The sequence below is a fragment of the Giraffa tippelskirchi genome, chromosome X (genome assembly GCF_054371585.1).
Source record: "Giraffa tippelskirchi isolate mGirTip1 chromosome X, T2T-mGirTip1v1.2.pri, whole genome shotgun sequence".
Taxonomy (NCBI): Eukaryota; Metazoa; Chordata; class Mammalia; order Artiodactyla; family Giraffidae; genus Giraffa; species Giraffa tippelskirchi.
This window is the reverse complement of record NC_137289.1, coordinates 23,801,368-23,813,206: the sequence shown is the minus strand read 5'-3', so window position 1 is coordinate 23,813,206 and position 11,839 is coordinate 23,801,368.

Genomic DNA, 11,839 nt, shown 5'->3' with positions numbered 1-11,839 from the left:
GGTCTAGCGCACTAGGGAAGGTCTCCCTTGAGCACTTAACTCTTTCAGCTGAGATCTTGTTTGATTCTTGCCACAGCCCAGTTTACAGAAAGGACAACTGAGGCCCAGAGAGGTTAGATGACTTGCCTGGGAACACAGAGTCAGTGAGTCACAGAGCTGGGACCCAGAGTCCAGAATCAGACTCCCAGGCTCCCCCCTCCTCCCGCCCCCACAGCAGGAGCAAATGCAGACAAGCTCCAGCGAAGGAGGGAAGCTCTGCCATGGAGGAGGGTGTGAGGCAGCGATCCTTGGAAAATCTCTGGCCGGAGCCTGCACACTCTGGCAGTTCCTGGGGGCAGACAAAGGGGGGGCCGCACCCACCAGGTCACCAGCTGAGAGGTAACTCCATGTGCTTCTTCCCCAGACCTTCTGTGTAATGGACGCGGTGTTCACGACACTGTCCCCTGAGTTTCCATGGCAACTAGGAATCATCTCGCTCCCCAATCACAACTCATAAGATGTTCTGCCTGTTGTGGCCAGCAGCTGTGTCAGGTTGTGAAGAATAACAGATGCCTGCCCTTTGAGACTCAATTTGTTCTCCAGTCATCTCCGATGGGGCAGAGGTAGATGCGGGTTTAGTTGGGGGGATCAGGGTGGGGGAAGGTAGTAAGGGGTTTCTAATACTTAGAATGCATCCACCTGCCTCAGCTCAATGTCACTAAAGATAGACCATGATCAGCATTCATCCCACAATCCCCTGCTAGAGCTAGTAAGGCAATGTCTCTGCTGAAGACATGCTCAAGATTCAATAGACCCAATCTTCAGTTACCCTAAAAGATTCCATTTTCTCACCTGCTAAATGAAGATAATTTATTTTTCTTTTTGGCCGTGCCACGTGGCATGTCAGATCCTAGTTCCCTGACCAGTGATTGAACCCATGTTGCCTGCATTGAAAGTGTGGAGTCTTAACCACTGGACCGCCAGGGAAGTCCTGGAAGAAAATTATACCTGTTTAAATAGATTGTTATAAAGAAATAAGATGACATCTAGCACAGAAAGTATGTTTTAGTAAAATGTGTAGCACACAGCAGGTGCTCAAAAATGTCAAATTTGGAAGGTCCATTCTAAACATTTTTGCCTGCCCCCACAGATCCTTATTAAAACCTCCACAAATAAGTAGAAAGACAGAAGCCCCAGGGGTCTTCGAGAATTCAAAGAGCCCAAGTTAGAGGTCAATCAGATGTGCATAACACACTGGTTTATTGACAGTGGGCCTACCAGCATGAGAGTCCTGGGTTTTAGTCCTGGCTTCCCTTGTAACTCAGCTGGTAAAGAATCCACTTGCAATGAGGGAGACCTGTGTTCGATCCTTGGGTTGGGAAGATTCCCCTGGAGAAGGAAATGGCAATCCACTCCAGTATTCTGGCCTGGAGAATTCCATGGACTGTACAGTCCAAGGGGTTGCAAAGAGTTGGATACGACTAAGCTACTTTCACAATGATTGGCTCTGGGGCCTTAGGCAAGTCACCTGCCCTCTTTGGTCCCCAGTTAGTCTTTCCATTTGGACTGGCTTAAGCAGAGGTTTTTCAGACTATGTTCCACAGAAGCTAAGGTTCCTCAGGGACACTGAGGTAGGGAGAGGGACAAGACTGAATGGGGGGTGCCCCCGCCCATTCAACTTTGATGGAATTCATATGTGCCACAGCTTTCAAAGTAGTTTGAAAACTCTGGCCTCATTCTCCTGGATTTGCTAGGCAGACATGGCACCTTGGCTGCTTCCTTAGCCCCAGAGGTTAGTGAGTCCAGTGGCCTGGCAGCAGCCATACCAGAACATGTCCCCAACCCCAAAGGTATCCCAGACTTCATTTTCCCCCATGAAAAACCAACCCGAGCCTTCTTCCTGCCCTGGCACTTCTCCCTGACAGTCCCAATGGCCCAAGCCCTGGCTGCTTCAGCCAGACACCCCAGACCATTATGGTCAAGGGCCTGGGGCAGAGAGGGGGCCTCTGAGGGGGGAAAAGGCCGGGCTGGCTGACTCTTCCCCTGGGGGGAACAGCAGGAGCCAAGCCCCAGGCCACTGGACCAGTTGCCTGCCTCCCAGGGTGTTCTTGCTGAGTGTGGTGGGTGGGGGCCTAATCTGCATTTGGGACAAAGCCTACCCGGTGCTTGAGTGTTGTTGCCATGGAGACTCAGAAAGGTGTTATTAGCATCTTTTCAACTCAGTGGCCCTGTGTGGTCCGGTCCCGTGCAATCTTAGCAGTAGCACACCATCACCCTGGCAACCCATTAGCCTAGTGTTGTTACCATGGAAACCCCAGCAAGGTCGATCAGCCCAGGAATTCCCCCGAGGAGATGTGCGCTGGGGGACCCACCCATGGCAGTGCCCACTCCTCAAGCCTCCCAATTGACAGTGCCCCAATCCATGGGCACTGAAGGTAGTTTAGGATCTTTTTTGGATGAGCTCAGAGTCAGTGTGACAGGAAAGAATTTGGCCCTGCAGAGTGGCAAATCTATATGCTTCGTTACCATGGAAATGGTGCTTTTTAAGGATCTCAAAGCACAATGCAAAACTAACTCTTCCAGGAGATTGAAGCTGGCAGGAAAGGAGGCTCTGAGCCTCATTCATTTGTGCATTCATTCATTCATTCATTCAGCATTCATTGACTACCTATTAATACAGTGAAAGCTGTGTATGTCTTAGTGCTTCCCTGGTGGCTCAGACAGTAAAGAAACCACCTGCAATGCAGCAGACCCAGGTTTAATCCCTGGGTCGAGAAGATCCTCTGGAGAAAGGAATGGCAACCCACTCCCAGGTGACACTAGTGGTGAAGAGCCTGCCTGCCAATGCAGGAGACATAAGAGATGCAGGTTTGATCCCTGGGTCAGGAAGATCCTCTGGAGGAGGGCATGGCAACCCACTTCAGTAGTCTTTCCTAGAGAATCCCATGGACAGAAGAGCCTAGAGGGCTACAGTCTATAGGGTCACAGAGTCAGACACGACTAAAGCAACTTAGTATGCAAATGTATGTGATGGCTTCTAACTATAGAACCATCTTCTCACTCACTAACCCCCAGTTGAAAGAGGACTAATGAGATGGGGGTAACCATCCTACTTCCTGCTTCAGTCTCCATTTGAGGAGAAGGTATTGGCATGCCAAAGAGAATGGAATCACAGGGCCTCTGTATGTCTAGGGATACAAGGAAAATATTTGCCTTCTGTAATCTCCTGTTTTAACTTACACCCTTCTCAAGTCTTCAGGAAATTGGGATCTTTGTGTAGTCTGGATCACCAAAGGCTTGGCCAGACATGTGAGAAGATTCTAGCAACCACAGTTGCATGAAGTCAGAATAGGCTATGCAGGTGAGTAGTGAGCTCTCCATTACTGGAGGTATGCAAGCAGAAGCAAAACAGCTGCTCAGTGAAGACTGTCTATAGGCCATCAAGCACAATGATTAAGAGCACAGGTTCTGGGGGCCGACCGCCAGGCTTCAACTCTTGGCCCAATTGACTCGCTAGGTGACTTGGGGCAATTTTCCTAAGCTTATCAAGCTTTGGTTTCCTTGTCTATAAAATGAGAATGATAAGAGTTTCTACCTCATGGGGCTGTTGTGGGGATTACATGAGTATAATATATGCAAAGCACTTAGAACAGTATATAGTAAGTGTTCAATAAATAGTAACTTCTATTATCTACTGATGGCTCAACTAAGGTCCCTGCCAACACCAGGACTCTTGGTTACACCTTGGGGATAAAAAACAGATTCTGGCAAGGCTAAGATTGCAAGCTCCCCTGTTGGGAACCTGCCTGAGGGAAGCTCTCATTCCTTACCTGCTTCTAGCAATGATTTCCCAAGTGCTTTGGGAATCAGTGACTCCACTGAGCCTCAAGACAACTCAAGAGGTACAGTGATCATCGGCATGTTACAGACAAGAGAGGCCAAACTCGGAGGGGAAGGGTGACACCGCTACCAAGGGGCAGAACAGGGATGGGAGCTTCCCTTCTATCACGCTGCCTGGAAGTCCTCAGGGCTGCCATATGGGGAAGATGGCAGTTGGAAGGGGCATGTCACGGGGCAGGCAGAGAAGGAGCCCTGCTCCAGCAGTAACTTGTGGAGAGCAGCTCCGCATGGTTTGCATTTTTCCTAGGAGGAGCTGAGGCCCAGAGAGCAGAAGAGGGTGTTTCCTAGAAATGCTGTGGGTGTGGCTAGTGTGCACTACCCATGGGCAAAGGACAAGGCCAGGCCTGCTCATGTGTACTTACTTGAACCTAAACTTGAATCCTCCCGAGCGCCCATCCCTTTGATCTCACTGAGAAAGCTGGGCCTTTGGGCAAAGTCCAAGGGAGTCATTAGACTCTGGTCTGACTTTTCTGTTCTCAACCTAATGGCACAAGTATTTAACTGATGGCTGGTGGCCTGAGCAAGTGATTTTGCTTGCTGAGACTAGTAAGGTGAACTAGTGTTTTCATGCCATTTGGAGACGTGATGAAGAAGGGGGCTGTTTAAATAGAAAAAACCTGCTGTTAGGCTGGAGAACAAGAGTAATACTCATGGTCTCCTGAAGCTCCAGGTTAAAAAATATATATATATATTACCTGGGAGTATAAGAAATGGACAAGGGTGACTGATAATCTTTAATAATCAGCATGGCATGGCCACTAACCGATCGGAATGTTCAGAAACACCCAGGAAGGCTGCACTAGAGCACACAGGGAAAGAGCAGCCTTGGATTGGGCCTTGCCAGGCAGTGGGATGCTCCTTTGGGCCTCTCCTGGGAGCACATGCAGAAATCAGATTTGTTGTTGCCTCCAGAGGCTGTGAGATTCCCACAGTAGCTGCGGGGGTGCAGGGGTGTGCCTGCTGGGGGAGAACTGGTGGAAATGCTCTTCGGGAAAGCCCGAGACTCAGACAGCCTAGGAAAAGTCTGGTATGGAGGCAAATAGGGCCCAGCCTGGACTCAGAGAGCCGAATGCCACCTTTTGAAGCTACCAACTGGAGAATTTTAGCCCAGCACCCTTGGGTGGCAATTTCTGTCCCTCTTCCAGGCACAAGCAGGTAGCATGCATGCATACTGTGCATGCTGTGGAGCAAACGCACATACCTGCCCAGACAGTGTTCACACAGAGAGTCCACCTGTGCGCATGACCTGTAGAAACCCTCTCAAGTCATGGGGCCTCCACACTCACACCCACAAAATCATTCACAGACTCAGAGTCCTGCAGCAGAAGCAAGCAAAACAGTCAGCTTTCACTAACTCCAGTTGGTTGCCCTCCACATACACCTTGGTCTTTGCCCTTTCTCACTCCTCCCGGTGAACCACAGAGCTAAGGTGACCTCAGGAACTTTCCTTTAATGGCCAGTGAGAAGTCCCTGCCATTCCCAGGCTCAGCCAGCAGGGAGCAGCCTCTCACGCCACACTGAATTTCACCGGAGGACTAAGGGGCTTGGAGGAGAAAGGGAGGCGGAGCGCAAGAAAACTGGAACATCTAAGAAGCGTGCCAAGTGTCCAGCCAGCCTGAGAGCAGGCCCAGGCACAGCCAGCCACCCAGTCCTGTGGGTGTGGGGCCTCAGCCCCTCCTGCCCAGCTGATGAAATCGATAGAGCCTTGGGCAAGCTAATGAGGAGATGATATTTTAGTTACATAGCAGGGCCCTGCTGTCGCTCTGCCCAGCCGAGAGCTCAGAAGGGAATCAGCTAGCACACACGACTTGAATGGAATCTCTCATTTTGTGAATCATAGCGCCTCTCATGGCCCACTTTCTGTCTGTGAAATGGGTTTAAGAATAAATCACACACACTCACTCCCTCCAAGCCGTAGGCTCTCTCTGCCAGGACTTCCTTTTTCTTGCTTTAACTCTATTCACCTTGCCACATACTTCTCCTCAAGGAAGCTTCTTGGACTCTCCTCCCCAACTGGATCCCGCCACTTCTCCATGATAAACTTCCTGTGCTTGCCCACAGGGCCCTGACACCGTCGTGGTCAGACCTGCCTTTGTGACTTTTGAATAACACAGGTCTCCCTCACCAGGTTCTAAGGAATGTGGCACAGAGCAGGCACTCAAAGGCATTTGTTGAATGTTGAAAAATGAATTTCTACGGCCCTTGGCAGGAGACACCCTCTGAGGTAGGCATTGTTCACACCTGTATCACCTCTGTAGTGTAGCAAACTTTTTCACTTCAGAAACTTCAGCCTCTCGACAAGCCTGTGAGGAAGCTAGGGATTATCATTTCCATTGTACAAGCTGTAAAACTGAGGCCCAGAAAGGTGAAGTGTGACCCAGGCTTAGTGCTTGGAGGAGCCAGGATTTTTAAGCCTCCAGATCCCGTGCCGATGCAGGTAGATGTAAGAGACGTGGGTTTGATCCCTGGGTCAGGAAGATCCCCTGGAGGAGGACGTGGCAACCCACTCCAGTATTCTTGCCTGGGAAATCCCATGAACAGAGGAGCCTGGTGAGCAACAGTCCATAAGGTTGCACAGAGTCGGACATGACTGAAGTGACTTAGCACAGCACAGCACCCCGTGTGGAAAGGTGCTATCATTAGATTTCCCTGTCAGTCATCACTTTGGGCATCATCACCTCCATTCTGGTAAAGGTCATGCTCAGTCTGGCAAGAAAGTATATATTTGGCAAGGACACAGAGTTTGGTGGAGGCACAAGCCTGGATTCTTATCTGGGCATCGCCTGCACGTGACCTTCAGGGCTGGAGGAGCATCTAGTCAGGCTTCATGGGGGAGGCGGCCTTAGCTGGCACTTGAAGGACTGTGAGAATTAGAGAAGGCAGAGAGCCAGGGAAGGGAAGGCTGGGGAGACTAGAGGTGTACCGAGAAATGGGGTTTGGGTGACGTAGGCCAAGTCCTTCCCAGCCTCTGCTTCCTGAAAGATACATGAGACGCTCACTCTGTCACACTACTGCTGGGACCAAGGCAGCAGCCAGGTCCCACCCTTGCCAGAGGCAAGGCAAGGAACAGTCTTCTCTGCGGTCACTCACCTACCATCCTGCACAGAATAGGTGCTTTTTCTGTTGAGCTCATTGTCCAGGAGATAGGTTCTTTTGAATCGGTCTTGGGTGGGGGCAGGCAGAACAGGTTTTTCTTGTGCTCTGGTTCTGAAAATGTTAGCCTCGGTTGAGGCGAGTTGGAGCTACTTTTGCAACTTGCACAACGCATGGGATCTGAAACTTGACAGGCCATTTGGGAGCTGGGATGGGGGTAGAGAGGGCTATGGAGCTGGGCTATGGGGTAGCCCAGAGTCGCCTTGGGGTGGGGTAGGAGGGGAATCAGTTTGAAACTCCTGGGGAAAGGAGCATCTGAGGTGATGCAGGTAGAAGGGACCCAGAGGTGAGCCCTCCCTCCTGAGATGCCTCCTCCCCACCTCCCCCATCCCTGTGTGCTCTCTCCCCTCCCTGCTTTGTTTTTCTTCTCTTATCATTCAGCTTAAGAGTTCCCAAAAAGGTGAGAGGACTCTGCACACATGGGTGCTAAGTCACTTCAGTCGTGTATGGACCGCAGCCCACCAGGCTCCTCTGCCCATGGGATTTGCAGGCAAGAATACTGGAGTGGGTTACTATGCCCTTCTCTGGGGGATCTTCCTGACTCAGAGATCGGACCTGTGTTTCCTGCATTGGCAGGCAGGTTCTTTACCACTAGTACCACCTGGGAAGCCCCAAGAGGACTCTAGGCTATGAGGAAGTTTGGGAGTCTAGAGATAGGGGTAGGAAACCTTATGACAATGCCAGGGTCACTGACTCCTGTCCCCACAGTTGCTGGGGAAGGAGCCAGAGACATCCCTGCCTAGATGGAAAGGTGGCTTCTTCATCCAGGCCAGGCCAGTCTCCCAGATCCCACAGACACAAGTACTGCTGCTGCCCTGGGACTGAGGGAGCCAGAGGGAAGGCTTCCCCATCCCCGGGGAGTGACTGCTTGGCATTTCACTAGTGCTTTTGGCTTCCTTTAAAACAGTGTCACCTGGGTCCTCATTCCGTTACATACCACAGAAGATCCTCAGATGAACTTAGTCTCTTTGTGCCTCAGTTTCCTCAGCTGTAAAATGGAGTTATGATGGGGACTAAGTTACCCAGGACAGGTGATGCACTCAGAACAGTGCTTGGCACCCAGGAAGCACTGGCTCCTTACGTGTCTGTTAAGACTGGCTTGGAGTGTCCCTGTAAGTGAGTCCCTTTCCTTTTCTGAGCCCAACTTTCTGTAAAAAGGAAGAGGCTCAGGAGGCTGAATGGCCTCCGAGGAGACTGCCAGCTCTGCCCTGTTAGGATTCTGTAAATATGAGGGAGGGGGAGCTGCAATTCTTGTCCTGTGAAAATAGATGAGGGGGAACTGGGACCCCCAGAAGATGAAATGACTTGCCTAGGGTCACACAGCCAGTTACAGGCCAAGGTGGGATTAGGATCCCAAGTGCTGAGCCACTAGCTTCAGGCCACTGGGCTGCAGCCTGCCAATTCTCTCACACTCAGGGAAGGTCAGAAAGCATTTGGCTTGCAAGATGGGAGAAGTATAACACGGAGGTTCCAGGGACTTCCCTGGTGGACCAGTGGTTAAGACTTTGCCTTGGGCTTCCCTAGTGGCTTCGACGGTAAAGCGTCTACCCACAATGTGGGAGACCTGGGTTTGATCCCAGAGTTGGAAAGATCCCCTGGAGAAGGAAATGGCAACCCACTCCAGTACTCTTGCCTGGAAAATCCCATGGACGGAGGAGCCTGGTAGGCTATAGTCCATGGGGTCACAGAGAGTTGGACACGACTGAGACTTCACTTTCACTTTCACCACAAGGTGTGCAGGTTCGATCCCTGGTCAGGGAGCTAGGATACCACATGCCTCGAGATCAAAAACCCAAAACATAAAACAGAAACAATATTGTAGCAAATTCAATAAAGACTTTTAAAAAATAAAATTAAATGAAGTTTCCAGCAGCCTCTGGGGCCAAGGGAAGCTTAGACAGACCCACGGACCCCAGTCATGGACTTCCTCAGTGACCAGGGGTCCTGTTTCCCACCATTTCTTTGGTTTCTTCTCCCAGAGCACTGATTCCCTCTGGAGAGTGGCCTGAAGCATCTTCGCTGTTTGCTGGGACCCCAACAAAGCCCTGTTCACAAGCAGGTGCTTCCTACCCACCCCCTCTCTCCAGGCAGCCAAGGCAGGTGAGGAGGCTGAGACCCAGAAAGGCTGAGGGGAGACTTTGCCAAGCTGCCCAGCCAGCCCTGGGCAAAAGCAGATTCCAGACTGGAAGTCAGGTTTCCGGGTCTCTGGCCTCTGGTAGAAAGGACCCTGGGGCCAGGCAGTTCTTTTGGAGCAAGTGCCCAACTCTGAAATTCCGGATCAGGTGCTGCCCAAGGAAACGCTGCCACAGGGGAGAGTGCTGAGGGCCATCAGTGCCCGGGTAGGCCCTGTGACCTGTGGGTTGTCTGCATGTGCGCATGTGTGTCAAGTCGCTTCAGTTGTGTCTGACCCTGCGATCCTATGGACTGTAGCCTGCCAGTCTCCTCTGCCCATGGGATTCTCCAGGCAAAAATACTGGAGTGGGCTGCCATTTCCTTCTCTAGGGGATCTAAATGACCCAGGGATTGAACCAGTGTTTCTTTTGTCTCCTGCATTGGTAGGTGGATTCTTTACCACTAGCGCCACTTGGGAATCCTGTGGGTTGTGTAGTCAGCTAACCTGAGCTGAGAACGGAGCCAGCTTTGAGACTGCCCTGGCCAGTTAGTGGCTCTCTGAATCTGAACAAGTGACTTAACCTCCCTGAGCCTGTTATTCCATCTATAAATTGGGGACAATGATGGCTGCCCTGTCCATTTCTCAAGGTCAGACTGAGGCTTAGTGAGGATAATATTACCTCCCACTAGGGAGCTCATACATGAGCCAGGCATGGTGGCCAACACTTGACCTGCATCATGGCATTCCATCCTGGCCAGAGTGCTCAGAAGAAGCCAGAGGATCCTGTCCACAGAGGAAACAGGGCTCACTGAGACACTGGTTTTCAGGTCTCACAGAGAAGTGAGCGGTGGTGCTGGGAGTTGAGTCCTGATCTGACTTCAGACTTCCCCTTCCACAGACAGCCCTCTGCTAGTATATCTATGGTCAGATAGCATGGCACAGGAGCCAGCTCGTAACAAGTTGATTAACTTCTTTTAATTCTAGACCTTGCTGCAGAATGGGAGTTCTCCTTCTGGGCCCAGACAAAGGTTCAAGGGCTCTGTTGGAGGATTTGCTGATGCTCCACATGAGAAAGGCTTCCATGGCCCACCATCTGTTTTTATAAATACAGTTTGAAGCACAGCCACTGTGGTTCATTCACATTTTGTCTACGGCCGCTTTTGCAGGGCAATGGCTGACTTGAGGGCTTGGGACAGAGACCTCACAGCTTGCAAAGTCAATTTACAGGAAAAGTTCACTGATCCCTGATTTGAAACATTCAAGGAAATGTCCTAGATGCCCCTCTGGCCTTTGACTGAAGTCCAAGGCAGCAGTCAGGAGTGTCCTTCTCCGAGCACTGGACAGTATGTAGGGAAAACTGGATTTTCAAAGGAACCCTGGAGAGACCTTCCATTTCAGGGATTCCAGAAAAATGCTGGCTCAGTCAGCAGCCCCTTTTAGGATCAGAAAAGAAGGTAGTAAGTCTTCTCCACCATGCCCTTTGGCAGTCAGCTGAGAGAGGTTCACTCTATTCAGAAATTTGGAGTTGAGAAATTTCAGTTGAATAAACTTCAGACCTGAAAGATAGAATTCTATAAACACCTCGGAATGGTCAGCCCCAATTAGCAGTACTGAGTCAGCCAGGGCTTGTGGGAGAACCTGAAATGTTACACATCTAAGTGGCTATGGCTCATTTTATACCACATATGGGGTTCTGAGAAGCCTTCTATAGCCTAGTCTGTTTACCTCCCTAATCTCTGCCTTTTGGGGACTGATTTCTAGGTGGATTTGAAGAACTGTTGTTTTTCAGGTTCATCTGCCTCCCCCCCCCATGCCCTTCCATGTCTTGGTCCAGTAGTAATCAGTGAACAAAAAGTGAATTCCTTTTTTTTTTCTCTTTTTCAAAACAACTCCCCTACTCTGATTCTATTGTATTCACTTGGTCAAGATATCTCCAAAAGATGGCAACCCTTATGTCCCACCTTCTTTGGGTTTGATGTCTAATTATACTTACAGATGGCTTCCCAGGTGGATAAAAAGAACCCATCTGCCAATGCAGGAGATGCAAGAAACACAGGTTTGATCCCTAGGTTGGGAAGATCCCCTGGAGGAGGGCATGGAAACACTCCAGTATTCTTGCTTGGAGAGTCCCATGGACACAGGAGCCCAGCAGGCTACGGTCCATAGGGTTGCACAGAGTTGGACATGACTGAAGTGACTTAACACACATGCATGCCTATCTTTACAGAAAGCCACCAGCTTTACTTCTCCTCATCATCTGGTCCAAGGAGATCAGACTTAACCACCACCCACTAGCATCCAGTGATGACACATGCCTGGAGGACCCCGGTAGCTATTCCCCTTCCTTGTCCCCACCTCCATTGTCCACCATCTTCCTGCCAACTTTACCAAATGCAACTGGGTCTTCTGGGGCCAGTGTTAGCTGGTCAGTCTCCATTAGCCTTTCTTTGATTCCACCAGTCCACACCACACCATCTATTTCAAGTGCACTTACTGGGGTTTAAGTACATTTTGTACTTAAGTCTTCTCTCTAATTAGGGGATCTTTCATAGTACTATAGAAAGAGTTTACATTGTAGAAGTCAAAGTCCAGATTCTAGATTCACTTACTGGCTCTGAGCCTTTGGGCAAGTTCTCTTAGCCTGTTTTCTCATTTGTAAAACGGGGGATCTGTGTTGTCCAGTTGTTAAGATAA